Below are 26,660 nucleotides of genomic sequence, written 5' to 3' on the forward strand. Positions count from 1 at the left end.
TGTTAACTGCCATAGTATTTATTCAGCTGCTTGGGACCTGAAAACTTTGATGCTTGCTGACCCCTGTGTTGCTGCAACTACATTTGCTACTTTGAATATGTGATATGTTTTTATGTGACCTGCAGTCAGGTATTTCACTGCAAGGTAGACATCACCCCTACCTGAGGGTCTACACATATTACAGGACAAATTTCAGAGATCCAAATATATCAGTTACAATTTCGTTTGTAACAGGCACAAACTCCATATACTGCATTGAGATCTTGGACAAATTTTTCTGCTCTGGCAGTAGAAGAGAAACAGCCATCTACCATATCTGTAAGTGAAATACTCATAATCTGATTTTTTTACAGAAGAGGAGTCAGAAAGCAGTTTTCTTAACCTTTCTGGAGGAGTTTTCCTTTGTGTATTGATTGGCGTTTTTTAGAAGTGTAATAGTGTGCCTGATAGCTCAGAGTTCTTTTGTGTGATGTTCAGATATGGAGTTAGGACAAGTCACTTAACCTATCCTTGTTTTATTTGGTAAAACAAACAACACTATTTTAACTACTTTCCAAGGATATTAGAAAAAAATAATTAGTTTAGTATTTGTACTGCAGTAAAAGCCTATGTAATTGGAAAGCATCTTGACTTTTTAGTTTTATTTTGTATTGATTTAACCTTGAAGAGCTAGTTTTGATACTCTGCATGGTATTTTAAATGTGCTATTGTTTCATTTAGATAAGTAACAACTGATTTTTCAAGCTACTGTAGTGAACCTATTTAGTCTCTATGTATAGCGATGCCCTCTACTGGTTCGAAACACAATTGCTTAGCAAAGGGTATTGCTGTTCTCCTTTATTGCAAAAACAGTACTATTGAATTCCTTTCCTTCTGGAGTAACAGGATTTTGGTTATGTATCCAGACTCTCTGAAGTTCAAGTAGCCATAGCATGGGCAAACTGACATCACAGTGACTACAGTTGTGCTACAAATGTAATATTAGGCCAGCTTTTTTGTTGCCTTCTGCTTGTTTTTGCTTTACTGGATTTCTTTTTCTTGCCGTGAATGATAGGCTTCTAGGTAGCTATCTTGAGAGGAAAGATAATCACCTGAACTTCGTTCAATACAAAGCTGCTGTATAAATGTTCTGTCACCATAACAGGCAGCTCTATAAGTAGCCTCTTTGCTCTTCAGCCTGGTTTAGGGCCTACCTTGGAAGGGAATGGGCAGTTATGTTGACAGGATGTGGTATAAATAACCCTTGAGACACAGGAGCGCAGAGGTAATGAAGTGCCTCAAGGGAAGAGTCTTAACTATCAAGGGATGAATCCACTCCCCTGTGCCACAAGCCAGAGGTCACGTGACTTAGGAATGTGTATCCAAAGATAATACTACCTTCAGAGAACTCTACTTACAGGTAAGTAACTCTTCTTTAAAGGAGGTATCTTTGTGTGGCAGACTGTTTATGGGAGCAATTTGAATTGAACTTTAAATGAAAAAGGCATATCTCTGTAAGTGGTAATAATTTTAGTCATCTCGCTGTGGCTAGGGGTTGTGGAATTCATTAGCACAGATTAACATATAAAGTGGGTGAGATATCTAATAGCAAACGTAGAGGTTTAGGGACCTTAATTCATCACTGAATGAACAGCGTGTACAGTATTAGGGACTATGAAATTTTTAATTTACACAAAGTGTCCAAGAATATAGGGAATAAATTTAAACCCAAAACAGATAATGGAGCTGTGCCCTGCCTAGCTGGCAAGTTGAATTGTTTTTACACTGAGTGAAGAAAGCTAATTATCCCAAGCACAAGGAGACTGCTAAAAATAATAAGATTATAAAGAATAATTTGCTGATATAATTACAACAAAATTGGGTACACACAATCGTCAGATACATGTATTGCTTGACCTGGGCGAGAAAGTGAAATAAATCCTTCCTCTATAGCCTTCGTAAATTTGTTTTTATCATCTCCAAGTGGTGTTTGCACAGGCAGCACAATTTGCATGTGTAATGTGGCTGTACAAATTGACAACAAGTAAATTATTCAAGGAAATAGGCTGGTCGTGGGTCTGAACTATCTCGCAAAGCCTATTCATTTTGAAGAATCACTGAGACGTGAAGCTCATACATCAACCATTTTCTGACAATCCTCAGACTTATTGTCTCCTAAAATGTCATTATGGCTATTATTTATGAAGCTAATTCATTTATTAATATATATTTAACTCTGACTTGTCATGCACCTTAGCAGGCATTCTGTGTGCTGCATATTTTTGAATAGATGAAAGAGTTTTGCATGCTTTAATGATTACTGTAAGCTGCTATAGATTTATAGAATGCAGCTTTATTATCTACTTGCATTAATACCTTTTTGTAACTTTTTTTCCTTAAGGCCATCAAATATAAATGGCAAATGACATATCCAAAAGATTGTATAAAAAGAGATTTTCTTGGAGTTTGTTGAATTTTAGAACAATATGAGTTAGCCAAGGCCTATATATGTGAGTTATCTATTAAGGTTTAATTCATTTTTAAGAGTATATAAAAATTATGTTGGATTTTTGTGTATTTTTCTAAAAATACAGAATGAAATGTACAAATGCAGACAATTATTATACTTTTCTGATGCAGACAAGTGGCCATCCTTAGATTATACCAACAGGGGGAGTACAGTTTAGAAAGGGGGAAATGCAGAAGATGTATTATAGACGTGTGTTGCTACAATAAACATGGGATATAGATAATCTTCCTCGCATAGAACAGTCCTTAGGAAATGAACAGCACAGAGAGTATGGATAATGAGGTTGCCTATGGTTCATGGATTTTTTCATCTTGATTCACTTATCTTTAGGGCATATTAAAAGACATAGGGATCACAGTAACCCTTCTCTGACATCTGCAGAGTGTCAGGAAATTAAAAATTGCAATCTGCTATGAGAAACATTTGGGGTAATTCTAAATTTTATTACACACACTGAATTCTGATTAGACTTGCAATTATAAAAACAAATTGGCTAATTTAAATGCAGTTATTATGACTCTATGGTCACTTTGACTGTTTCTAAGTGTCCATGATCATGATTTGAGACTAGTGCCCAGTAGCCTAAGAAATGTTTTGGAACTTATGAGCTCCTGAATAATAATCCTCCTTTTGATAGTGATACAGCCCAGAGATTTGATAGGTCATTTAATCTTACTTCCTCAATGTTCCTATCTATGAGATGGGGATAAAAATTTTGACCTGTTTCCCAGTGGCGTAAAGTAATATTCCAGTGGGATAAAGGTCAGAGTTTTTCTAATTTTCACCTACTCTGAGGACATGCTAGGTAGTAAAAGCCATGTTTTTTTTTGTTTTTTTGTTTTTTTTTTTACATCGTGGAAGGAACAGTCTAGGGCAGTCTAGGAATAAGGAGGTATTTCAGTACTGTGTCTTCACCCAAAACTCTCACGAAGCTGTGCTCTTCGTGTTTCTCTAGAAAGTTATTTCACTAGGCAGAAAGAGGATACCAGCCAGTCTACAATGACTGAAAGAGTTTTACAAAAATAAGAAGTGCCAACTCCTTAGGTAGCATGAAGGTCATTTGGTGCTAGTAATATGATGAGAAATACTACAGATAGTTTTATTGGAAAACTTTTTTTTAGTTCTATGACTTTTTTAGAATGTTAATAAGAACACAGAAAGATGCATAGGAGCAAACTCAACTGACAGAAATAAAGACACCTTGAGAAATCAACTCAATCCAAACAAGAGCAACAAAATTGGACATGTGTGTGGTAAGTAATTAAGGCTCTTTCATCTTCTGAAAGTCAGTAAGAATAATAAAATTCTGTGCTTTGGAAATAGAGACTTATATTTTCAAAAGTATATGCTAACCTTTGGTACTTGCAATTTCAGGTGCCTGTCTTGGGACATATTAGAAGGTAAACCTAGTCTTCCAGAATTTCTTTTCTTAACTGAGCCTAGTAATGTGATGTAAATTTGCCCTATGGTAACCCAGAATGTTTTAAAATTGTCAAAAATACTTTATAGAGCTTGTGCAGTTTAAATATATTTTGTCACTTGAAAAATTTTACTGTATAAATATTGGTTAGTCTTTTATATTGATTTCCTAAGAAAAATGTCATTTGTAGTCAGACTATCAGTCATTCTCTTCAATGCCTTCAGTAATTTTTAAGCTCACTGGTCAGTTTAAATGATAGATTGAAATTAATACTTCCACTGAATTAATGGTGGAAGACTGATTTCTAACATATTTCATGTTCATTTACAATTAATGAGACTATTCAGGTCATCACAAAATTAAACATTAAAGAAGAAAATTCACTGAGTTTTTCCCAAATATATCTGAACATGTTAGAGACTTCCCAGCCACAATTTTCACAATCAAAAGATGATTTAAAAAAGACAGCGAATGAATTGTTTAAAGAGAGCTTTTATTTTCCTCATCTGACAAGGAATTACAGACTTTTGCAAATATACTGTATGACACACAAACTGTAGTTTATGCCATCACTGCATACAGCGTTGGAACTACTTTTTTATTTTACAAAAATCAAAATTACACCTGCTCTAAAAGATATTCATTCATCTTTATTCGGTAACGTGTATAATTCAGAGCATAAAGAGGGTGCATATCTGTTTGATAGTTCTGGACAAAATTTTTGAGCTCTGATTTTCTCAGTGGCTCTGCTGTACAGCCTCAGAATGATGCATGAGAAAAGTGCCCCATCAGAGGCTGCCTGTGCAGCTCTTTCTGCTGCTCCCGATGACACTAATCCATATTCCACTTCTAAGTTGGCTGCTTCTCAGGGAAATGCTGCTGCTTCAACATCTTTTACTGCTGATCCTGCTTTACATTTTTGGAACAACCCAGGAATTCTCACTTGCTCTTTTATAACCCGGCGAAGTAAACACAGTTTCTTGTTTCATAAAACAGAACTCCTGAAGCATAACATCATTATGAATTCTAGAGGTAATGCCTTGTGCTATGCTTAAGAGACTTAGTCCTATATCCTGTGATAGAGCCCTTGTCAGGCTACCGTGCTATCAGGCCACATGAATAGTCTAAATCACCAGCTAGAGATTCTTCCAATATGATGAGTCTCCTTAGCTGCAATAGCCAGCCCTACAGCAAGCCATTTTTAGCATATACAGGTGATGGTCAGAGGACTGCCTATAGCTGCCTGATAATCCCTTGAGAGCTAAAATCATCAAGGATGTAGTGCAGCTTCTAGATGCTATAATTGCTGCAGCCAGTTGTGATACGCCAATAGAGGGGCATCCATGATGCTTTCAGATTCTGGGGTTAGTCGCACTGAACTTGAGAGATCATCATTTGTCAAGTATAAGAATTTATTAAAGCTAAGTAGTTCTACACATATGACGGATGCTGGACAACACTAAACAATTAAAACTAGACAATCTACAAGTATAACAGCTAAAAAGTATAGCAAAGCTAGAAATAGAATATATATTTCTGCTCTATAGCAGAAATAAATACATATATATATATACACACATCAGAGCTCTATGGTTAAGCCATGGATGCACAGTCCAGTGACCATTCTCGCCCTTTCCTTGTCCTAATGAGCCAGCCCTCCAGGTTGTTCTCGCCACACTTGAGCTGCGCCGGGATGATTCAGGTTCTCCCTGGCAGTCGCCATCAGGGACGTCCCAGCTGATGGGTGGGTTGTCAAGCCCATAGGTCAGCTGACAGTAACGATTCCACACAGAGGTATGTGCTTACTTTCTTTTATCCTTCCTGGGCTTAGTTCATCATCCATTCGAACAATGCCAGACCATGGTTACGCAACAGAATCAATGGCCTCAGCCAATAACAGTATGGTCAACAGTATGGTCAACAGATAACAGTACACGTATTCTACAGCCCAGTGCAAAGTTCCACACTACCTAGATGCTTACAGTGTGAGTCTGCGGTGTCACTTCTCCTTGGCTGGCTAGGTTTGCTCAGCGCTCATGGGGTCTTTGAAGGGCTACAGCAATCCCACAGTATGGTGACTCCGGCTGTGGTGCATGTGGGATTCCTTAGCTCTTGGGGAGTACCCCAAAGCAAACCTCTCTTCTGTGGGCTGCACCACCCTGAGTCCCATGCTTGCTTGTGTGGTGCCTATCACCAGTCTACCTACCTCTACCCCAAAACTGCAGAGTGGCAGCTAGCCTATATGTAGCTTTCATTTTAACTATACCAAATGAGGAATTTGGGGAAGAAGAAGACTGAACTCTCTTAAAATCACTGTGATTATTCGTTGTGTAGCACCCTCATTCTGATGGAGTCACACAGTCGAGCATTATCACACATTATGTACCTAATGGATGCTAACCATTCAAGATGCCATGGGAATTGTAACAGTAAGAGTTGGGTTGTAAACCCCCATGCTTAATCCTGATCAGATTCCAAGTCAAGTGATTATAATTGCCCCCTAGACAGGTAACTGATTCTTCACTTTTGTTTTAAACATTTACACAGTATTGCCAAGTGCTGACTTTTCCAGAAGTAAAGGTTGCATATCAGTCGTGAAAGGTGATGTGCCATCTTGTTAATTATATTTGCAGAGCATGTTGGGATTCTTTGGGATAGTGTGGTCTGTACAAAAGGTAAGGTAATTCCTGACTGTATTTTTTGGAATGAAGGAGACTGCTGAGCACACATTGTTAAGTAGGTGCTATTTAATTTTTTGTTTAGTATCTTAAGCAGCTTTTTATTGGAAATAAGCACTTCAGGAGAAAACATTTGTTCAAATAAGAGAAGAATTAATGGTGGCACATCAAGAAGTGTTTTGGAAACTGTTTTCCCTTATTCTACATAGAAAGGGAGTGTCAAGTAGATCATCATAATTTAACACATTTTAACCATAGTTTAATTTTAACTCATTATTTTTCAACAATAATTTTCCAAAAACTTTGATTTTGGAATGTGGTTAAAAAATTAGATATGATGCTTACAATATGCAGAACCCTATTATTTTCTCATTGAGAGTTGTCTTGCCTATTTGCAGTTTGCAAAGAGCTGATTTCCCAAAGAAGAAAATGGTTTGAGAGATGGAGACATCATCTATATCATCTCTCATCTCTTAATAGCCAATCATTTGTGTTGTAAGTACCCAATATATTCTATTTTTGTCATCCTTTCTTTCTTCAAAAGTGCACAGCTTTGATCTGTGGAGGAAATGAATATCCTAGAAAGGGCCTAGTTAAAGCAGCGCTGAGCACTCTTGAAATCCCACTCTGAATTCTTGATATATCCAGTTACATATGTTTCACAGTGTCAAGACACCCCAATCACATATTTTCTGTATACTGATCAGTGTGTGCGTATAATAACTATATCTGATGTGCCATTTGGATTGTTTTCTTTTTTAGGTTTGTACCTTCCTTACTGACCATTGTTTCATTGTGGATAGATATCACTGGAGGTGCTTCTTCCAGCCTGTCTGTTTTGGTGTCTGATTCAAAACCAGCTTGGTTTGTATCAGGCCCTTGATGAATCTCAGGAATACTGAAACTGGCTGGCTTGACCATTTAAGATCCCAAACTGAGTCCAGTGCTGTCAATCAAGAAGGCCAAAGAATGGATGCCTCTTATTAATTTCAGGCAGCGCTTAGCAAATTAAATAGTTTTTCCTAAGAATGTATGTATTTCTTCGTTAACTGGCTGCTGCATTCTGCGGATGGTTGGATCAGCAGCAAGATCTGTGCAGCTGTGCATAGTTGGCAGACAGATGTGTAATTTTTGCGTTTGTGAGTTAACCATCAGCAGCCAATAGATTTTAGTAGTAGTGAGGAAGAGAGATCTTGAGTACAAGGTTAACCTTACTGTTCACGCTTCACTTTCTGCATATCCAATATCAAATTCTGTTTCATATTAGAAAGCTTGATTGCCTCTGCTATGCTCATTTCATGCACTCAACTTGCCAACTTCTTAATAGTAAAGAATTATTAAAATAGTTTGTGTTTATGGAGATGTTGGTGTTTTTTGGAAGCAACTGAAATGTGCAGTGAATGAGTCATAAAATGAAAAGAGCATGATGAAAATGGTGGTGAGACAATAAACTCCTATATAGCCTGTTTGCGTTATGTTGCCTACTGTCAGGTTTAATACTATATAGTCCCTTTACGTAGAGAGATGGGATATCTATTTCTGTTAAAATTGGAAGCAATTTGACTTTCTCCAAAAATCAAATTAAGTTTTTTGAGCTCATGCAAAGAATTTTACTTTTCCAGTTCTAGACTCTGATAAGGACATTGAGTCAAAAGAACAAATTGCCAGGACCCAGAATCTTCTCTTTCTTATATAGCAACATGATGTGTGACAAGGAAATGAGAAGTATGTATACAGCAACCTCAGTAAGTATAAAGATAAAACTGTTTGTATCTTTGAGGTGCTCTGCAAAACTTGTAGACTCTCCCTTTACGGTAATGTCATAGTACCCTTGACTTTGTGTTTTAAAGGCAGAATTCAAGAGAAAAAAACATTTTGAAAAAGGGTTTGGATGCCTGAAGATTAATTACAAAATTTGCTTTCCAGGTTCATTTCCCAAGAATGGCCTGTATAATAAAAATGAGACCCCATAAAGCTTGCAGAGTATTAACAGAGATTTAGCTCATGAAGAGCCAAGAAGATTGATACAGTTGTAGAACCTCAACTTACAGCAGAAAAGTGTTTCACCTTCTACAGCAGTGATATTCATCCTGAAGCTTATTTGTCAGAACACTGTATAGATTTTGGTGTTTAAAATGGGAAAAAATTGAACTAGAAAGAATGGTAGAGAAAAAGCAAATTATTTACCTGTGCAAAAACCCATGTACTGGAATAAAAAAATTATCCATGTCTTCCTCAAAACAGCTGTTTCTCTTGGAAGTCATATACACTATATTTTAGCTTCCTGAAAGTTACAAATGTTTTCTTATGAGACGAAAAAAAAAAAAAAAAAAAACCACATGCTAAGAGAGAGATGGATTAGGAAAAAATGACATAATTAACGGTTGTCTCTACTGAATAATCCACTCTCCTTTACCATACACTTGGTTTCCAGTAATTCACACAGGAAATGTTTGGAGGTGGTTGCTAAACTCAGTTCTGCCGCATGTTTTATTATTGCAGGACTGTGGTATTTGGTATACTAATTTCAATAATATGTATGTATATATTTTCTTAAACTTCCAGAGTCATGTTTCTAGGCATTTGAAACGTAGATCCTATAGGATTATCTAAATCTGACATTTATCTGGGTAAAAGCTAACACATAAAGTGTCATAGCTAATCACATTTTTTTATACTTTCACTTGGAAAAGAAAGAGTAGTGGAAATGACACATAAATAATACATAATCTGTACACGTGAAGTAATCTTTATTGCTTTGTTACTTTTTAGATATGTGACATGTACTCTTCACAAATATAGCTTATTATCTTTGTAGTTTAGAATGATGATATTTATTATAAGTAGCACAATAAGTAAATGATCATTTACTTATTGCTGAAAATTTGACTTCAGAGAGATTACCTGTTTAAGATTCCAAGGCGTGCTGCTATGTTTTCAGTCGCGTGATTTTAAAATACAGATCTATGGCAAAACTGTGTCCATAGTCACAGAGCATGGAGAGTCAGTTGAGTTATTCTAATATGCTAAAATGATAATTTTGTTTCCCTTTCTTTTATTTTGGTGCACTTTTTAAAAATTGTAATCATGAGATTTAGAGGTCAAAACACTGAACCTCTTTTTTTTACACATCTTCATAAAATCTTAAGTCTAGAGGGAATTTCAGGACTTTATCTAGTCCATCTTCCCTGGCCCAAAGGAAGCTCAATCTATGTCGTATTTGCCTTATTCTTTTCTAGCCTGGTCTTAAAGACCTCCAAAGTTGGAGGCTTCACAGCCAACTCATACAATCTGTTTCACTGCTTCATTGTCCTTAATGTTCAAGAGTTTCCTCCAAATACTTAACTAAAATCATTTGGGTTGACTGTTGAACCCATTCTCCCCTCTACCCAAATTTGAACCTTAAAAAAACCCTTTAGCTTTCCTTTTGCCAAGACAGAATCCAAACACAAGTGTATTAGGAACTATGCTTATTTTACTTCCTATAAAAATCAGGTTCTCACATGGAACACTCCATGCAAATTTTGACTGGAAAAAAGCCCCAAACCATAATCAGAGATGACAAATACCAGGGTCTGCCTATTTTTTCTCACATTTCTCTGACGGGTACATAAGACCATAGAATAATAAAATGAAATATAGTGTCAGGCACAGTTCAGTAGGTACAGTCTAGTCAGATATTCTCCACGTGTCGCAAGATTCCCTAGCTTCCTAAACAAAAGTTAAAGTAACCCTTAACTTTCTTGTGCCCACAGAAGCCCAATTGCGTGTGCTATTACTGTATTGCTATCATAAAAATAAATTAGCCAGTCTGCATTTTCAGGTTAATCTTCAATTTCATAATCACATCAGTAATTACTGTAAGTTAATGTAATTAGGTGCTAACAGTTATTTGAGAAATATTTATTCAAGAATCTTAACTATTGTAACATTTTTTATAGTTCCAAATCATTCTGAGTAATATACTGCATCGAATAAGCTTAAATAGAAATTGAATGGATATTACTTGCGATCCTGCAGTTTAGGAATTTTTAGACTAATTTTTATCACTAAAGTTCTTGCTGAAACAAGAGAAGAAACAGCAGTTTTTGCAGGCTTTGTAATTCTGCCCTTGGTCAAAATGTCACCTGAACATTGTCAAAGGGCTGAGCCAAATTATACTGGAAAGACTCCTATTGTCTCCAGTGGCTGTTAATGAAGATCTCAAGAGAAGGCTTTACCTTTGAATCTCTCTCAGAACTAATGACTAAAAGCAGCCCCTGGTTAGGAATCCCTAATCAGCATCTGGTGACTGCATGTGTGCTTCTACCTTCAGCTTCAAATCCAAACATGAATTCATTATTTGGTTGTTTCATAAAAATTCTTAGACCCCCAAATTACTTTGTATCAATATTTTCCTACAGTACATAGGTGCTATGGCTAATATTCCTGAAAACACAGTGATGAAATTTAAAGATTTTTGTATCTAAAATCAGTGAGGTTTTCATTTCTCTTATTTGGATTAAATTAATCCCAGCAGTAATTTACAGAAGGTGGACCGATTGTTCTCTCTGTCTTTGGTCTTTGTTCACTATGTTTGAGTATAGGCTAACTTTTTCTGTGTCATATGGTTTGAACAAGTTGCATTTCTTCTGCCTACAGAGGAAGGTCTTGAGTCTGAGCTGGTCCTTCCCTTTGCCGGCTGTGCTGGTTAGCTCATTTCCAGTATTAGCCAAAGCGTAAGTTGACATGCAGACTGTGAGGTCAGTTAGGGAGTTCTAATTTGAGTGTAAACACCAGTTTAGAGCTAACATGACATTGAATGAAGACAGTAAGTCTGACTGTTTTAACTAATACTAATACTCAATATGCAAAAATAAAGTATATCCTGAATAATCAGCTTTTGACCTCACTCCTGCTATAAATCAGGTCAGTTCAATAGAAGAAAGGATGATAGAACTCAGAAGGCATCTTGTGCTCTACCTCCAAATTTTGCAATGCTGATTCAGTGTATTCCAGATCAAAGTGTGTCTTGGTGGGTGGCTCGCAGTGATTTTGTTTGCTGGTTCTGCAGAGAAAAGAAGTGCATTTTTCAAAGTGGTGTGAGGGTGTTAGGCTGTCTGACTGCCAGGAAAGTCAACATTAGTTGTGCTGTTAGATCTCTGCTGCTTTATAAAGTAACAATGAAGTGCAGTAGGTTCAGCAGAACTTCAGAATTACTTTGATAAATCCGTCAGAGGAAAAAAAATATTAAAATCTGTGTACTGTCTGTTTGCCTTTTCTCTTGAAATATGAATTAATTATGACTATATAAAAACCTTTTACCATAGCTAATTAATCAGAATCTCCTCATAAACTATGTGTCGACAGCACTGTATGTCTAATTACCTTTTTCACTTCAGGATTGTGCTGTTGAATAATGAAGAAAACATTACCTGATGAATTCTTTTATTTTATGATGATATCTCTAGAGACAGAAAAGACAGAGCGGCTTAAATGCCATCTTAAATTACATCTCAGTCTTGGCAAGCTTTCAGCTGGTTTTGATTTGCATGGAAACCATTTTTGTAAGACTCATTCTCTGAAAAACAGAACTTAAAGCTATAGCTAGAATAAATTAGCTATTTAGGGCGCTATTAAATCTAGATGCTAGGCACCCTTTTCACATACAGAAAGCAACAGAACAGCCTTTAATACCCTGTCAACCTGTTCTGTGAAAAGTCGATTGGGCAGGGAAGGTTTGATTTCACTGGTTTTATTAAAATATCTTTCCCCTCCTTACACCATCATGAACTACTCAGCCTAATTTAAACCAGGCAAATTCACCAGTCTGTCTTGCAAGTCTATAGAAGCAGCTTTTATTTTTTAAAGTGAAGACGTATACCCATAACTGTTGGCATGCAAGCTCAAGGCAGAGTTATTCATACACTACCAATAGGGAATTGATTGTTCTTTATATTATATCCCAATATAGGGACCACATTTATAGATGAGATGCACCCATGCCCCTCTCTTTGGATTGCATCATCCTCACTCATAAACTAGTTAAGCTTTTTCCCTAAGACACAGAGGGAGGACAAAATCAAATAGCTCTAGACTGTACGTCTCATCAGTTAGGCTTTTAAGTTTGTTGTCTTTTATAATTTACAGTATGTCCACCTACAGTACCACTGAGGAATGTAACTATCATCACACCACAGAAGGGTTAGATAAGAATAAAAAATAGAATAAAGACTAAGAATGCCTGTTAGTACAGTAAAATTATGATCTGATCTAACCTTATTCAGATTAGAGCTTAATTTGATCTAATGCCTGAATTCAGTGCTTATTTGCTGTGCTGCAGATTGTCTAAAGCCAAGGGAGCTTCTTTGCTCATGTACTGGTGAGAAAAAGGAAAACACAATTGTAAATATTTTAAAAGCAAATACTCATAATATTTGAATGAAAGACTTAAAAAGAGAGTTCCTCTCTGTTTCACCTGCTGTCCTTCCTGGAAATACTGATCTAGATCATGTTGTCAAACATGCTTTAAAAATAGGAATGTCGTGTCTAAGCATTACATTGCCATCTGCCAAGTGTCTTCTCTGTGGATCCTTGCAATGTCATTGGGTAAAATAGCAATAATACAATGTTCTTTTTTTCTTGTAGTGCACAGGGGGTAAATACTCCAGAGACAAGACTAAATCTAACTCTGAAGTACTGATGCTTGCATGTATGTACGTATGTGAAAAGACTATAGAAACCTAATAGATAGAATCATATAACTTTTATACATCTTAATAAGCAACCTGAAAATGTATGCCTTAAGTTTAGATTTAGAGCATGTTAGAGAGTCAGCTAGTCTGACCTCCGTGGTTAATGAATTCCATAAGGAGGGAGCAAACACTAAAAATGCCCTGTAGCTCAATGTCTTCAGCCAAAAAGAACTAATCCAATTGACTGAGACCAAAGAAAACGACTGGGGATGTATGGTTCCAGAATGTCTCTGAGGTATTCAAAACCAAGTCAATTTAAGGACTTGTAAGTTAATAACTAGGACTTTACACATAATCCTGTACTTTACAGGTAGCCAGAGAAGGTTTTTTACAACCAGTGTAATGTGATTTTCATGCATGGTGTCAGTCAAAATTTCAGAAGCCGAGTTCCAGACTAACTGAAGTTTCTTCATCAATGCAATAGTAAGACCTACAAAATGCTGATATGGAATTGCAGTAGCTAGTTCTAGAGAGGACACAGGCATGCAAACTTGTATTAGCAAGAGCAGGTACCAAGTCATGGTTTTGCTCTGTTTTAAAAGGTGAAGAAATAAAATACTTTGTGACTGACTGAATATGAATACCAAAGATATGACAGCCTCAATGATTACATGTGATTTTATCATAAATCTCACCATTTAAATATGGTAAAACAGCATATTTTGGGACATGAAGCTATAAAAGTGGGGATCCTGTATTAGAATAAACCCATTACATTTATCAGTATCTATACATTAGCTGTAGTATTAATGCATAGGTTGAAGTGTTTTTCTGACAGAAGAATATCTATGATAAAGCCTTGTTTTTTGCTGTTTATGTTCCACAAAGTAAAGCTTGTATTTCCAGATACTGGATTCCTCCTTCGAAATTGACTGAGTGAAGAATATCATTTTCATCTTCCCTGGTTGTTGTTGTAATGATGAGCTGTTTGTACCTTAGCAGATGATAAGTAGACATAGACAGACATTTAATCATAGAGCCACCTGAGATCATCTTTCTACTTGCCTTGGCAGATGAAACTTGCTTTTCAATAGCTACCCTCAGATATATTACTGAAAGTTAAGATAGGAGAATCAATCATTAGGGATGAAAGCGCTGGGTATTTACAGGAGAAAGGGGTATTAAAAGAAGATCAGCAATGGTTTTACCAAGAATAAATCCTGTCAGACAGAATATGACTGAGTTCTTTGAAGGAATGACAAAAGAAATAAATGATGGGAATGTGGTGGACATAATTTATATAGACTTCAGTCAGCGGTGTAGTCAGAAATTTGAAGTTTGTACACATCCTGGCTGATCCCTTGCCCCCTGCCTGCAGTATCCCCATAATCTCCCACAGCAGACAGGCCATTGCATATGATCACTAATGCAGCAGGCACGCATAGGTGTAGATTTGTATCAGAGCAATCCTTTCAGAACCCAGAAAAAATGCTGGCCCCAGGAAGAAGCAGATTTTATATTGCACGTGCCTGCTTACACTGACGGTTTTTGAAAATGTCTTTGATAAGACAAAATCAGAAATACAGGTATCAGCATTATAATGGCAGAGTACTCTCAGTCAATTAGAAATCTATTTCTATTGGACATTTAGTAATATTTCTTCTGACGTCTCTTCTGTTACTTGCAGATGGAAAATCAATGCTTAACCTTGGGGATTTATGGTTTTTCTGGGGTTTTCAGAGTTTAGGAACTCTCTCTCTCTAGTTCCTGCATCCAGCACTGAGTCTGTAGTGTGATTCTCTCTTAACCTAGGGTTTCCTCCATTACCATGACGTCATCTTATGTCAAACGCAGATGTTCTCACTATGTGTTGCAGCTACTCCTAATCCAGCGATTTAGAGAGTCTTCTGTCAGCCTTTGTTCTGCCTCCTCTGAAAAACCAAGTGGTAATTATACAGGATTTCAACTACCCTGTATATCCTTTTATAGGCTGCTTTCTGTTTCCTCAAGTAAGGCCACTTTTTGTATCGCATCCATAAATGGTAGACTATACAAGTGGTTACTGCTTGCAACCTTTTCTGATTGTACCTGTAAAGCGTCTACTCTTTATTCAACTTATTTCATTTAATCTATGATATATTCCTGGGTTTTATCACTTTCTATAATATCATGCCCTAACTCTTATTATTTCCATTTTCCTGCATTTAATTAACTAGACATCATCCTTCTACGTTTAGCTACATCTTAAAATTATATTTTCTCTTACAGTTCTTCACTATTCCTCTGGCTGACTTAGTCTTTTAATTATTCTTCCTTCTTTATAACATTACAGCTAAACCTGAATTAAATCTCTGGATTTGAAGAGCCATACATTTACAGTCTGAGTTTAGTTTGAGATCTGAACTTCATGGGTGGGAACTACACTTGGACGAAAGAAACCCCTTAACCTGAGCCCTGGAACTTTGCATCTGGATTTGTATTTTTTAGCTCACCTTCGTTTCTGAATGCTGTTGTATTACACATATACTGTTTCTTTACAAAGTTACCCATAACTGAAGCAAAGGAGGATGGATTTGTTTTGAAGCTGAATATGGATTTTTAAAATCTGAGTTATGTATTTTTCCTAGATCTTCACAGTTCATCTCATGCTACTAAGATTCTGTCACATGGAATGTGATTGAATGTAAATACAGAATACACTCGGTTGTTTTGGTAACACATAGTACACAGAAGATCTAGTAGTTCTGCCCTCAGATGCCAAGCACATGTGCTTTTGACCAAAAAGGAATTGTATCTTTGTTTTTTGGTACAGAATTTGAATCTAACATGAGAAATACTTTACTTGTAAGACATTTTGCTGTCCTCTAGCAGTACTTCACTTTTAGGTTTTATCTAGAATTTAAGTTTTACAAGCATTTCAACAACTTATATTTTTTTCCAAAGCATTTTGAGATATAAAAGATGGAACGACATGAGGAAAATCTGTCATAAAAGTCACTGTTTTTTCTTTTTGTAGTATCGTATCTGTTTGTCCCTTACCATTTCCACTAATGCCCACCACTAGACAGCCAGGCAGATTTGTTCAAATAAGCAGGTAATCATGTCCTCTAAGAAGTGGTGAACGAGATTAGCACAAAGCATGCAAATGTTTAACAGATTATTACTAGCTGTATAGTACTTGCTTGTATACAAGAGTCAGATCAATCTTTTGTGCTGTGCAGGTTCAGATACTAGCTGAATTGCTCTTTGTGACTTATTCTGTAGGCTTCTTTGAATGGCAGAGTAATGATATGTGGTGGTCTTTCCACTTGCATTCTAGCATTGACCTGTATTGAATGTTTGCGTTGAATAACAGTGGCTAGGATTTTCTTGAATGTTCACCTTGCTACCAGTGGTATCCTTCAGGATGTCATTATCAAAGTAGAGCATACTTCTCAACCTCAGTGTGAGTCTTGTGGAAAAAAAATCAGGCAGAGAGGTAAGTGAAATTCTCATTGAATTAATGAGCCTCTTTGATTTTTCTCCAGGAGAATACAAAAATCAAAAAAAAATTAAGCCAAAAAAATCTGGTGTCTCCTGGGTAAAATGTGAGAGTTGAGTAGTATGACATAAGCATTAGTAGCCTTTGTGCCTCTTGATAGCTCTGCTGAATCTCCCAAGACTCTAAAAGTTGATTTGTCAGCTTAACATTAGCTTCAGCCTTAGCTGCAGAGGCAGTTGTTGTTTCACCTTTATCAGCAGAAATGGTGCAGCTACTGGAGGGAATGATGTGGTAAATCTTTTTGTGACACCATTTTGGTTTTGCTACTATCTCTAATTGGCTTGCTTGTGCACTCTGCATCCCAAGCTAGATAGGCTGAAAGCTTCATCACACTTTAATTAGAAAAGAGCTATTTTTAACTTACGGAGTTGCCTAATTTTATTTACCAAGTCTCTAAGGGCCAAATTTTCAAACTTGACCATTTAAAAATGTCATTGATGATATTTTGCACAGGAAGAATTCACAATACTGCATTATAAGCATCATAATTTGACACATACACAAAAATGAATGCAAGTCTGCAGCTACAAGCAAAACACAAAGTTTTTTTGTGTGGCAAAAGTGAAGAGTGACTGATTAAGATTTAGTCGTATCTTTTGTTTTGTCATACCTGCTTATAATTCCATAAGTTTAATCAAGTCTGGAAGTCCAATGTTGAGTGGTTGAATATATAGTCATTCTTTGGTGTGATTCCTTCTTTCTTCTTCTTCTTCTTTTTTTTTTCTTTCCTAATCGCATTGACTGAAATAAATGTAGTAGTTCATGAGTTCAGGAGAAACATACATCTTAACATGCTGTAGAGGTAAGGGTGCCACATAAGGCTCATAAAAAGTTCTAGGGCATGGCAGAGATGGATCTTTACCAACAGTAAAGCTAATGGTGCTGAACGTCCTAGACATCCAAATCCTTATCTGTGAGCCAGTGGCAGGGGAAAAAGAACAGGAAACCTGAAATGAGCTGTGTACTTTGCTCAGTATAATCTTGTGAGGTTCTCGCAGTATCTTTGTGAGGCTGCAGGACTGTCTGCCACTGTCATCTCTCACCTGCAGAACACTTCCAGAGACCTCCTTCTAAATGTCTTCTGACTCTCAGCCGTATGAAGGCTTTCAGGTTTTTGTTGTAGGGGCAGAAAGGTTGACTGTGATATATGGCATGTATTCCCATTCCCAACTGGAATATGTTATTTTCCATGCATAATTAAACTACTGTTCCAGGTAGTCTATCATCATACTTGCTTAATGGGAAACATTTGGGATCATAGACTCAGTTGCTGTACATGGCCATTTTCCATTGATTTCCAGTAAGGATTTGTCCCTCAGTTCTTTAGAGGAGAGTCAAAACTTTACATAATGCACTTTACTACTTATATGATACAATATATTTGTAAATCTGACAGTTAGCACAAAGCTTCAGGTTCCAAGCCTCACTTGGTACTTTCCTAAAAAACATATATCTTTGATAAAAGGAGAGATGCAAAAGATGGCTGCAGACGAGGAGACAGGGAAGTGTCAGAGAAGCGTGTTGGTCAGCATGATAGGTAGTATTATCCAGCATCTACCAGCAACCTTAGTCTAGTTTTTCATAGGCATTGTGACAGAGGAGAGTAGTAAGGAGATACTTGAGAAAGCTCTGTAGGCCTGGATAATCTGCTTTCTAAGGCCCCACTTTCAGCAGAAAGTTGGACCAGATGATCTTCAGAGGTCCCGTCCAACCCAGACTTCTCTGTGATTCTATGGTTTGTTGTAAAATGTAATAAATGGGTGATGAAAGCCAGCATATATTGACTGATCAAAGGTGAAGGCTGAAAAGAAATGGTGAGGAAAGTGGAGTGTCTGAAATACAGCCCCTCTCTTGGCTTAGGAGCCTCACACTGCAGTGCAGGGTGACATTTATATCCACCTAGAATTCATAGTTTGGCACCATCACTAATGCAGGTGTCTATAAGCCTTTCTTCCAAAGAAATAAAAAGGATTTGACTTTTTTTTTCCCCTAAAGTGCAGCCAAGGGAGGAGGTAGTAGTGGTGACAGGAAGTTCTAGGGTGCTCTTTCTGAAGATAGGAACTTACTTTATTACACTGTAGTAAGAAACATTTCTTACTACAATGCAGTCCAGTTCTTCATTGACTTTCTAGAGCCTGCAAAATATAGTTCAAGACATTCCTCAGAGCAGCTTCTGTGCTCCTGTGGGAGAAGTGATTTTGAATTCAGTCAAGTATATTGGGATTCTTGTTGTTCTTGGCCCTAAGAGGTCTCTGGCGTATACTGTTCATTACTTTTTCTGCCACATAAAATCTGTTTCCATTATAGAGTCTGGTACCATTCTAGTCTGAGAGGGAACTCTGATGCACTTTTCTAGGTAGGTAGTGGGGCACAAAGAGCCACATCATATATAATCATATTCGTCTATGTTGAATGCTTCCTTTCCAGAAGCATAGCCTTCTTGCATTTTTCTCCCCTCAGGTATGTTAATAAAGCTAGCATAGACTGGCTGTAATTCCAGTTTTGAAGATAAAGCTAGCCAGTCATGTATTCCCAGTGCTATTATAAGGTAGCTGAAGTAGGGAGCCACTGTTGACATGCTGAAAACAGTGAGAGTTCTGTGATCTACCTGCAGTAAGAGGAGGCAGCTCTTTATTAGTCCTTTTTTGTTCATGTGGAACTGCAAATGTAAATTGCCCTTTGATATTTAAAGCCTTCAGTTTGTTTGTTTCTCTGGTACAAAGAAACTTCTTAAGCAACAGTTAGCATAATCTCTTTTTCTTATTATGGTTTTAGATGTTATCACCACAGTATCTTTCTTCTTGTATAAGGACAGAGTGGAGCAGGAAATTTATCCTCACTTGATAATCAGCAGAGAGGGATTCACCTTGATTAAGTGCAGAGTTATACCACATCATATTTCCCATCTCTCTTTGTAAGGCTTAGCGTTAACACAATCTGGGGCATCGTGATGTATGCCAAGCAATTTGGATGGTGTTTGAGGCTTTTTGTTTAAGGGTGTCTGTACTTTCTTTATAAACTTGTAATTTTTGTCTGTAATTTTTCCTCCATTATTTTCTCACCCTCTCTATTCCCAAAGAGTACCTGAAAATATGCAGCTCACGAGAAAATGTTTTGCAAAGTACACTTGCAGCTGCATCCTTACAATGTCCTGTTACGCTAAAACATTTGTTATATACACACAAAAAAATCTTCTATTTAAAATAAGATACATTTTTGGTACACTAGAAGTACTGCCAACAGGAATTCTATATGATACATGCTGCAACATGAAGAGACTTTGAAGTTTTATGATGATATTTTAATTATGATATTTCATCTTTTATTCCCAAATTCATTTCAAGTGTGCAATGCAGGTGGACCTGTTCCACCTGGATTCACCAGTTTTATTTACTTCTTTATTCGTGAGTCTTTTTATTTATTTATGGTGGACAGCAAAATGCAAAATTGGGTATTCAGCACAGGATTGTTGCTAACAATGCCACGCTGACCTCAGTTTTTACCTTCTCACCATACACCAACTGAAAACCAATTTTAAAAGTAGATCTGAGTGTGAAAGATTTGGTTGAAAACAAATATCTACTATGCAAAACTTTCAGTGTTTCTAAATTCATTATATCAAACTATGATTTTTCAGTGGAATGGGTAGTTATATAAGCAATTCAAAAATGTCAAAATGTTTTGTTTCCGTTTGTTAAAGCAACTGTTTTAGTTTAGTTTAACATTGAACAGTGTTTTCTTTCTTAATGTGCTGCAGAGATTCATGGAAATGGTAATTTAGGTTTTAAATGAATGAATTTCACTTTTTAATTTCTTAAAAAAAGAAAAAAAAAGCAAATCCAAGACCTCTTCCAATTATTTCAGAGGGAGTTTCCACCTCATAGAGATACTGCATTCTGTTTTTATAAGAAAATGTTAATGTTTTGATTTTGATGAAAGCAGCCCTTTTTCTGGAAGTAGCATTTTGTCAAAAATTTTCAGCTAGTTGCAGTGAGATACTTTCAGGATTACAGTCGTGGACAGATAGTGAGACATGAACCTTGCTTTTCTTAGATTCCATTCCAATGTCACGTACAGCTATATTCTGCTGTATATATAAGATTCTACTTTTCTTCTGAGCACAGGTCTCTTTCTTTGTGTCCTTGCCCTTTCTTCATCTCCAGGAAGCTGCGTGCAACATGGAAGAATGGGCTACCAGGAAAGTTAGGCTTACAAGTACTCATACTGCATGTAGATAGCCAGATTAAGAAGCATGAGGTTCTTTCACATCTGAAAGGAGGGGAAGGTGGTTCAATTAGAAGAACTTTTATTTGCCTACATGGACCTGTGTGGGTCCTGTTTGTCTCAGACAAACTACTCTGAGAAAAGACACCTCCATTTGCCGAAAAAAACAACTGTACTGAAGACTTTGATCAAGCTCAAAGGAGAGCTTGATCATCCCCAAAAGAGTATTACACAGACCTTCCCAGCCTCTGAAATTGGTTTGATCCATACTTCACAAAATGCAGGCTTCTCTGTTTCTTCTGTGGATCAATGGAGACTTCTAGGTGACAACTTCATTAGTGATTTTGAAATATAAGTGACATTTTGTCTTAGCAGAATACTGCTTAAAAATGATTATCACTTGTATACTGAGTTTACCTCTGCAAAAAAAAAAAAATGTTTTGTAAGCAGAATTGAACAGTAAATAGAGGCACTCAGATTAACTTGATATTTCTTCTGGTATTTATTGCTTTTATTTCATGCTCTAGGATCTAGTTATAGCAGGGAATTAAGGTGTCTTAAGAGGCTAGAAGAAAGATATGGCCAGTGTATTTGGGTTGAGTAGAGTGAATTGAAGCACAAATTATTTAGCTTGTTTTGCACAATAATGAAAGATTATAGGTTAGCTTGCTTTATTTTATCAGCCTCTTAGGACCAAGAGATTCATATAGGGGACTAGAAGACAGCCAGCCACCCAAATTTCTATGTAGACGTAATAGCAAAGGATATCATTCAGTTGTCAAGCATATATACTTTGCATGTTGGATGTCTGGAGTTCTACCTACAGCATGTCCCAGTGTCTTCAACAGATAAGCCTAAATAATTCAAGGGAAGGAAATAAAGTAGTTTAGAAGCCTATAAAACTTTGAAAATCTGGACCCTAGAGTCTTAGATGAATATGTTTTTAAATGTAAATGCTGAATGATGCCTTAAATGTAAAGAACAATTCGTATTCTCAGATACATGTGCTTCCAGGAACATGTTACCCTGGTCAGCATGCCAACAGTAGTTGACTTGGAATTGCTTTCTTGTTTTACTTCTAAAATAAGAATGGTTCAGGACTCATGAAACTTCATTAGATGAGTAATGACAGGCATTATTGCAGACATGCAATATATAGTACACTGCTGAGAAGCTCTTTTCAAGGTATATTTACAGCTTTCCCATTGAGAAGGGGTTGAGAACCCTCCAATACCAGTGCTGTTGAAAGAAGACTAGAAACTCATTTTAGAACATGTTATTATGAGAGACATTTATTTTTCTCATATATATTTGATACAATATTAGACTTACATGTATGTTTGTGTATGTATATGTACATACAGCTGAATAGATAAAGATTTTTCTTTTAGATATTAAATATTTGTGACATGCCTGAAATAGAAATAGTAGTGGCAATGTGTATTAAACAAATTAAACACTGAAATTTCAGAAGACTCAGAATAATAGATTATATCAAAAGCCTTTGAAAAACTGCAAGTCCCCTGTGGACAGTGTGTCTTGCACACCTATGCAGCTCCGAGTTATACTCACTGTGGGGCAGTTGAAGCCTGTGCCTGTTCATTTCTACACAATTTTTTTTATTTTTTCCTTTCAAATATAATCTTTCTTAAATACCCTGGAGATATAATGTGTATATGAACTAAATTAATAATTAAAAAAAATGCTGTCTCTCTTAAAAAAATTTTGCTAATTAAATTTAGTCTTTTATATCTGAACTAAAGACTGAGCCAGACCAAGAGTCTTCTGAATATCAACACAACATCTTGAACTGGTTCTAATTTCCATTGAAATTATCATCTGGATGTACAGAAACACTTTGACTAAATCTAGCCAAGTATTGTTGCTGTGGTTTCCTATGTTAGAACATTCCCTTCGTACTCTCCTTTCTGCCATGCAATGTAAAGCCTTCTATTTTGATGGAAGCTACGTGATCAGAAAGCAGTCCATACTGTGGGTGACATGTGAAACACAGCTGTACATAATGTGTTTGTATAACCATTGAATTCTGAATTTTAGAGTTTTTTTTACTAAAATTCTATAATCTGAAAAGAGATTCTTCTTCTATATGATAAAGAAAATTCTGTAGCAGAAAAAGAATTTTTATTAAAATTAGGTTTTTTTGAATTTTGAAAATACAACTGCATCCATTTAAGAAAGAAACACTAGCAATTTTTATCCATAATCAAAATGCTAAAAAATATTTTTTCTCATCCTGTCTTTTAGCTTTCTTTGAAGTCACAATATTAAACCTCCTTAAAAATATTTATGTGTATTTAGTTAACAAAAGCTCCTGTAAGTTGAATCCATGCTGGCAAAAGGTTCAGGTAAGCTCTCTATATAAGCTTACAGACAATTGTGTAAATCTTCAGCCATTAAAGAGAAAGGAGAAAAAAGCCATCCTCATTACACTGCTGTCATTTACTCTTCATCTCCTGTCCTCTTTAGCAGCATTAAGATGGGATGTAAATTTGCCAGTTAATGCTGTTAGAAAATGGATGGTTCAAGAAGGGCAGGAATTAGAGATCAGTATTAGGTGCAGATAAGCTCCTTTTCCTCCGCAGTGGCGGCTGTTTAACATTCATGGGAAAATCATCATCAAACAGCGTTATCACAGCTCTGTTGATGGCTGAGGAACTTCATCACTATGATAATTTTTTTTTTATAGCTGTGAGCCAAAAAGCTCCCTTTTATTTCTGCTGTCTATAACTGCGATAGAAGCTTGTTTGTATGGGTAGGGTATTGCAAACTCATAGCTCTTTAGCCAGGTTTGATTTCTTTCCACCATCACTTCCTCCCTCCACTGCTTGTGTATGTTGCACTAAACAGTAATGCTGATAAAAAAAAGGTGCTCAAACAATCCTTCAAAGCATAACTGATATTTTTATGATCAGTAACTCAAACTTTGACAAGTGATGCCATTCTGTAATGAAACTGTCATCCATTTTGTTGAGACTATAAAAGAAGTAGGCAGGGGAGAAGTGCATATATAATGTCACATTATCTTGGCCAGGAGATGGTTTAAGGATCATAACTTCACAATATTTTTTATAGTAAGAGTCACTTTTTTTGCTTTTTTTTTTATCACCAGGTGAAGAGGTTCACAGCCTGTTACATCTTCTTTTTATTCCCTTCAGCCTGAGAGGAGAAGTGTACTTTTCCAAATCTCCTTTAACTTAGAGATATTTTAGTTCATATGTGGTTATTTTGCTACAACTTACAGTTCCTATTTTAAACTCATCAAATTTGCTTAAGGAGTGATCTCTAAATGATATTTCTATAACATGGTCAGCAGTATTCAAAGGTACCTGAAATGCAGATCATGATCATTTTTTGTCCTGTACTGGGGAGAAGGAAAGATACTGAATTCCAAACTGTATGTATTCCTCCAAGGGAGGTGAGGTGCTATTCAAGGAAATTTTTAAATTTATTAAGGTTCTCAGCTTATGCTTCTTTGCAGCTTTGACCTCTTTTTTGTAGTTCATCTGCTCTAAATGGCATTTCTCGTTTTGAAAATAGCTGGAAAACACTGTGCTAAACAGCAATTTTGTAGCCTCCACAGCAACATGTGATAAATGTGATATTTTCACTTTGAATTCAATATTGATTTGATTACTTAGGTAATTCACGTTTGACACACGCTCATTCCTTGTCTTTTCCTGAGCAGGGACTTCTAATCATGCCATGCTGAATTATGTTTGGAGTTTGGAGATAAGGACTTTTGTCTACTCAAGACTCAGCTTAGGCCACCAAACTCATTTCCCAAAGGAGGATGGTTTGAATCCAGTCAGGATCCTAAAGGTGAAAGGCTAGTGCTTTACAATTTAAATATTACCATATAAACATAAGTTTAAAGCAGATACTGTGTGGTTGGGGCAATACATTGCCCCTGCTAGGCTTATTTTGAGTGGAATTTCAAGGAGCTCTTCTCTTAAGAAAAATGGGGCTCAAAAGGCCACCAAAGCTGCTGACTTCCAAAGTTTCTGGCCATCCCCGGGGTGACCCCTAGTGTTGGTAGTTGGCTGTGGACTGGCAGAGCAGCCACCCTCTGGGCCAGGCTGCCAGGTTCCTTCACAGCCTGATTGTCATCTGCGGGAATGGTGCCAGGAGAGCCTCCCCTGGCTTCCACCCTGGCTCTCCCCAGTGTCCCCATGTTCATGCCGGAGCAGATTCCTCCCAGTGCGACATACAGTCAGCCAGGCAGGGAAGGAATTTAAAGAGGTCTGAAAACAAATTATACCTTCCTTTGCTGAGCTTCAGAATAAAGGAGCTCTCAACTATGGCCAGGAAAAGGACAGTGGTCCCTGAAATTAGTATACGCATTTGTAAAATCATACTTTTGCATCAGAAAACAAGGACGTAATAAAAATAAAAGGACACTCTTCAGTTCTACTCTAGATTATCCTGATAACAAGAAGCTTATAGCTACTTTGGGAATCAAGCTAAGGCAACAGTACTCTTCCTATGTAAGAGTCTCACAGATTAGAGCTAGTTTAATTTTTCTTCAAAGGGAAAGGTAGCTTCTTTTTTTCCAAGATACTGAAAAGAATAGTCACAGTATTATCAAAAGAATTTCTCAGAAACCATGACAGGCTTTTGAAGAGGTGAAAGAGTTTTGGGGTTGTTTGTTTTTTGGAGGTTCTTTCAGTTTTTGGGGTTTTTTTAACCAAATCTATTGTCAGGATAATAAAAGCTATTATGGTGATTTTTTATTAGTCTCAAACAGAAGTTCTGTTTTGGAGTTGTTCTGCCATCATTATATGCTGTGTCTTATTTTTTGCTTTTCTAAGAAGGTATAACTGTCTGGTTTCTTTAGCAAGGAGTGTGGAAGAATGGTTTTCATTATTTTTGTACTACTGAGCTGAGTGGGACTTTATCTAGCAGTAGCTGTACAATTTTCTTTCTGTCATGTAAGGCAGGAAGCTTGTGTTACCACAACATTGACATTAAGATACTTCAGTGTTGTTAAAAAAAAAAATGTCTTTTGGCCTTTTCCAGTCTGAGGGAAGTCTATGAAATGGGCAAATATATTGGAGCATTTTAGTATTGCTTCAAGAGGACTTCTTGACCCATTTAGGTGTCCTGGGTTATATTCACTTTTTCCTGGGACATCACAGCTGCTTGTATGGTTCATTTTAAAATAACTCAACTACAAAAAAAAAAAAAAAAAAAAAAAAAAAAAAAAAAAGAAAAGAAAAAAAAAGCTTTGGGTTCACAAGAACAAAAGACAATGATTGTAATTTGCCTCTGCCCTTTAGCAAAGCAATCAGCAATTTTCTAGTATTTTACAGTCATCCATCTAGCTATCTATTCATCTTGTAATTCCCTTACTTTTTCTTCAAAATACTCAGACTAATTAACCTTTTAGGAACTGGTGACCATTAAAATGCTGTCTTGTATTAACAATGAGAAAAGTTGTCTTTGTATATCTTTGTGTGCTAACAATTTATTGTTTTACTTCCTTTTTTGTAGACTGGAATTGTCAAATTGTTGCCATTGCCAGTTGCCAGCTAAACAACTTTGTCATCCGCATTGGCAGGATGGTAGATACTACCTGTATTACAGTATAGATAAT

The 26,660-nt window shown here is 36.5% G+C and overlaps 1 long non-coding RNA gene across 4 annotated transcripts; it reads left to right on the top strand.

The window, feature by feature from the left end:
* The first annotated feature begins 3,635 nt into the window (after positions 1-3,635).
* Positions 3,636-26,660, top strand: LOC112987992 (uncharacterized). Of its 4 annotated transcripts, XR_010389775.1 has the most exons (6): positions 3,636-3,762; positions 3,884-5,723; positions 7,006-7,102; positions 8,230-8,352; positions 24,753-24,886; positions 26,558-26,660. It is a non-coding gene; the product is annotated as an uncharacterized LOC112987992 (long non-coding RNA). The 4 variants fall into 4 exon arrangements; XR_010389776.1 differs by lacking the exons at positions 24,753-24,886; positions 26,558-26,660 and adding an exon at positions 8,534-8,934 and having other exon boundaries at positions 7,370-8,352; XR_010389774.1 differs by lacking the exons at positions 24,753-24,886; positions 26,558-26,660 and adding an exon at positions 8,534-8,934.

Source organism: Dromaius novaehollandiae, chromosome 6, assembly GCF_036370855.1.
Source record: "Dromaius novaehollandiae isolate bDroNov1 chromosome 6, bDroNov1.hap1, whole genome shotgun sequence".
Lineage (NCBI taxonomy): Eukaryota > Metazoa > Chordata > Aves > Casuariiformes > Dromaiidae > Dromaius > Dromaius novaehollandiae.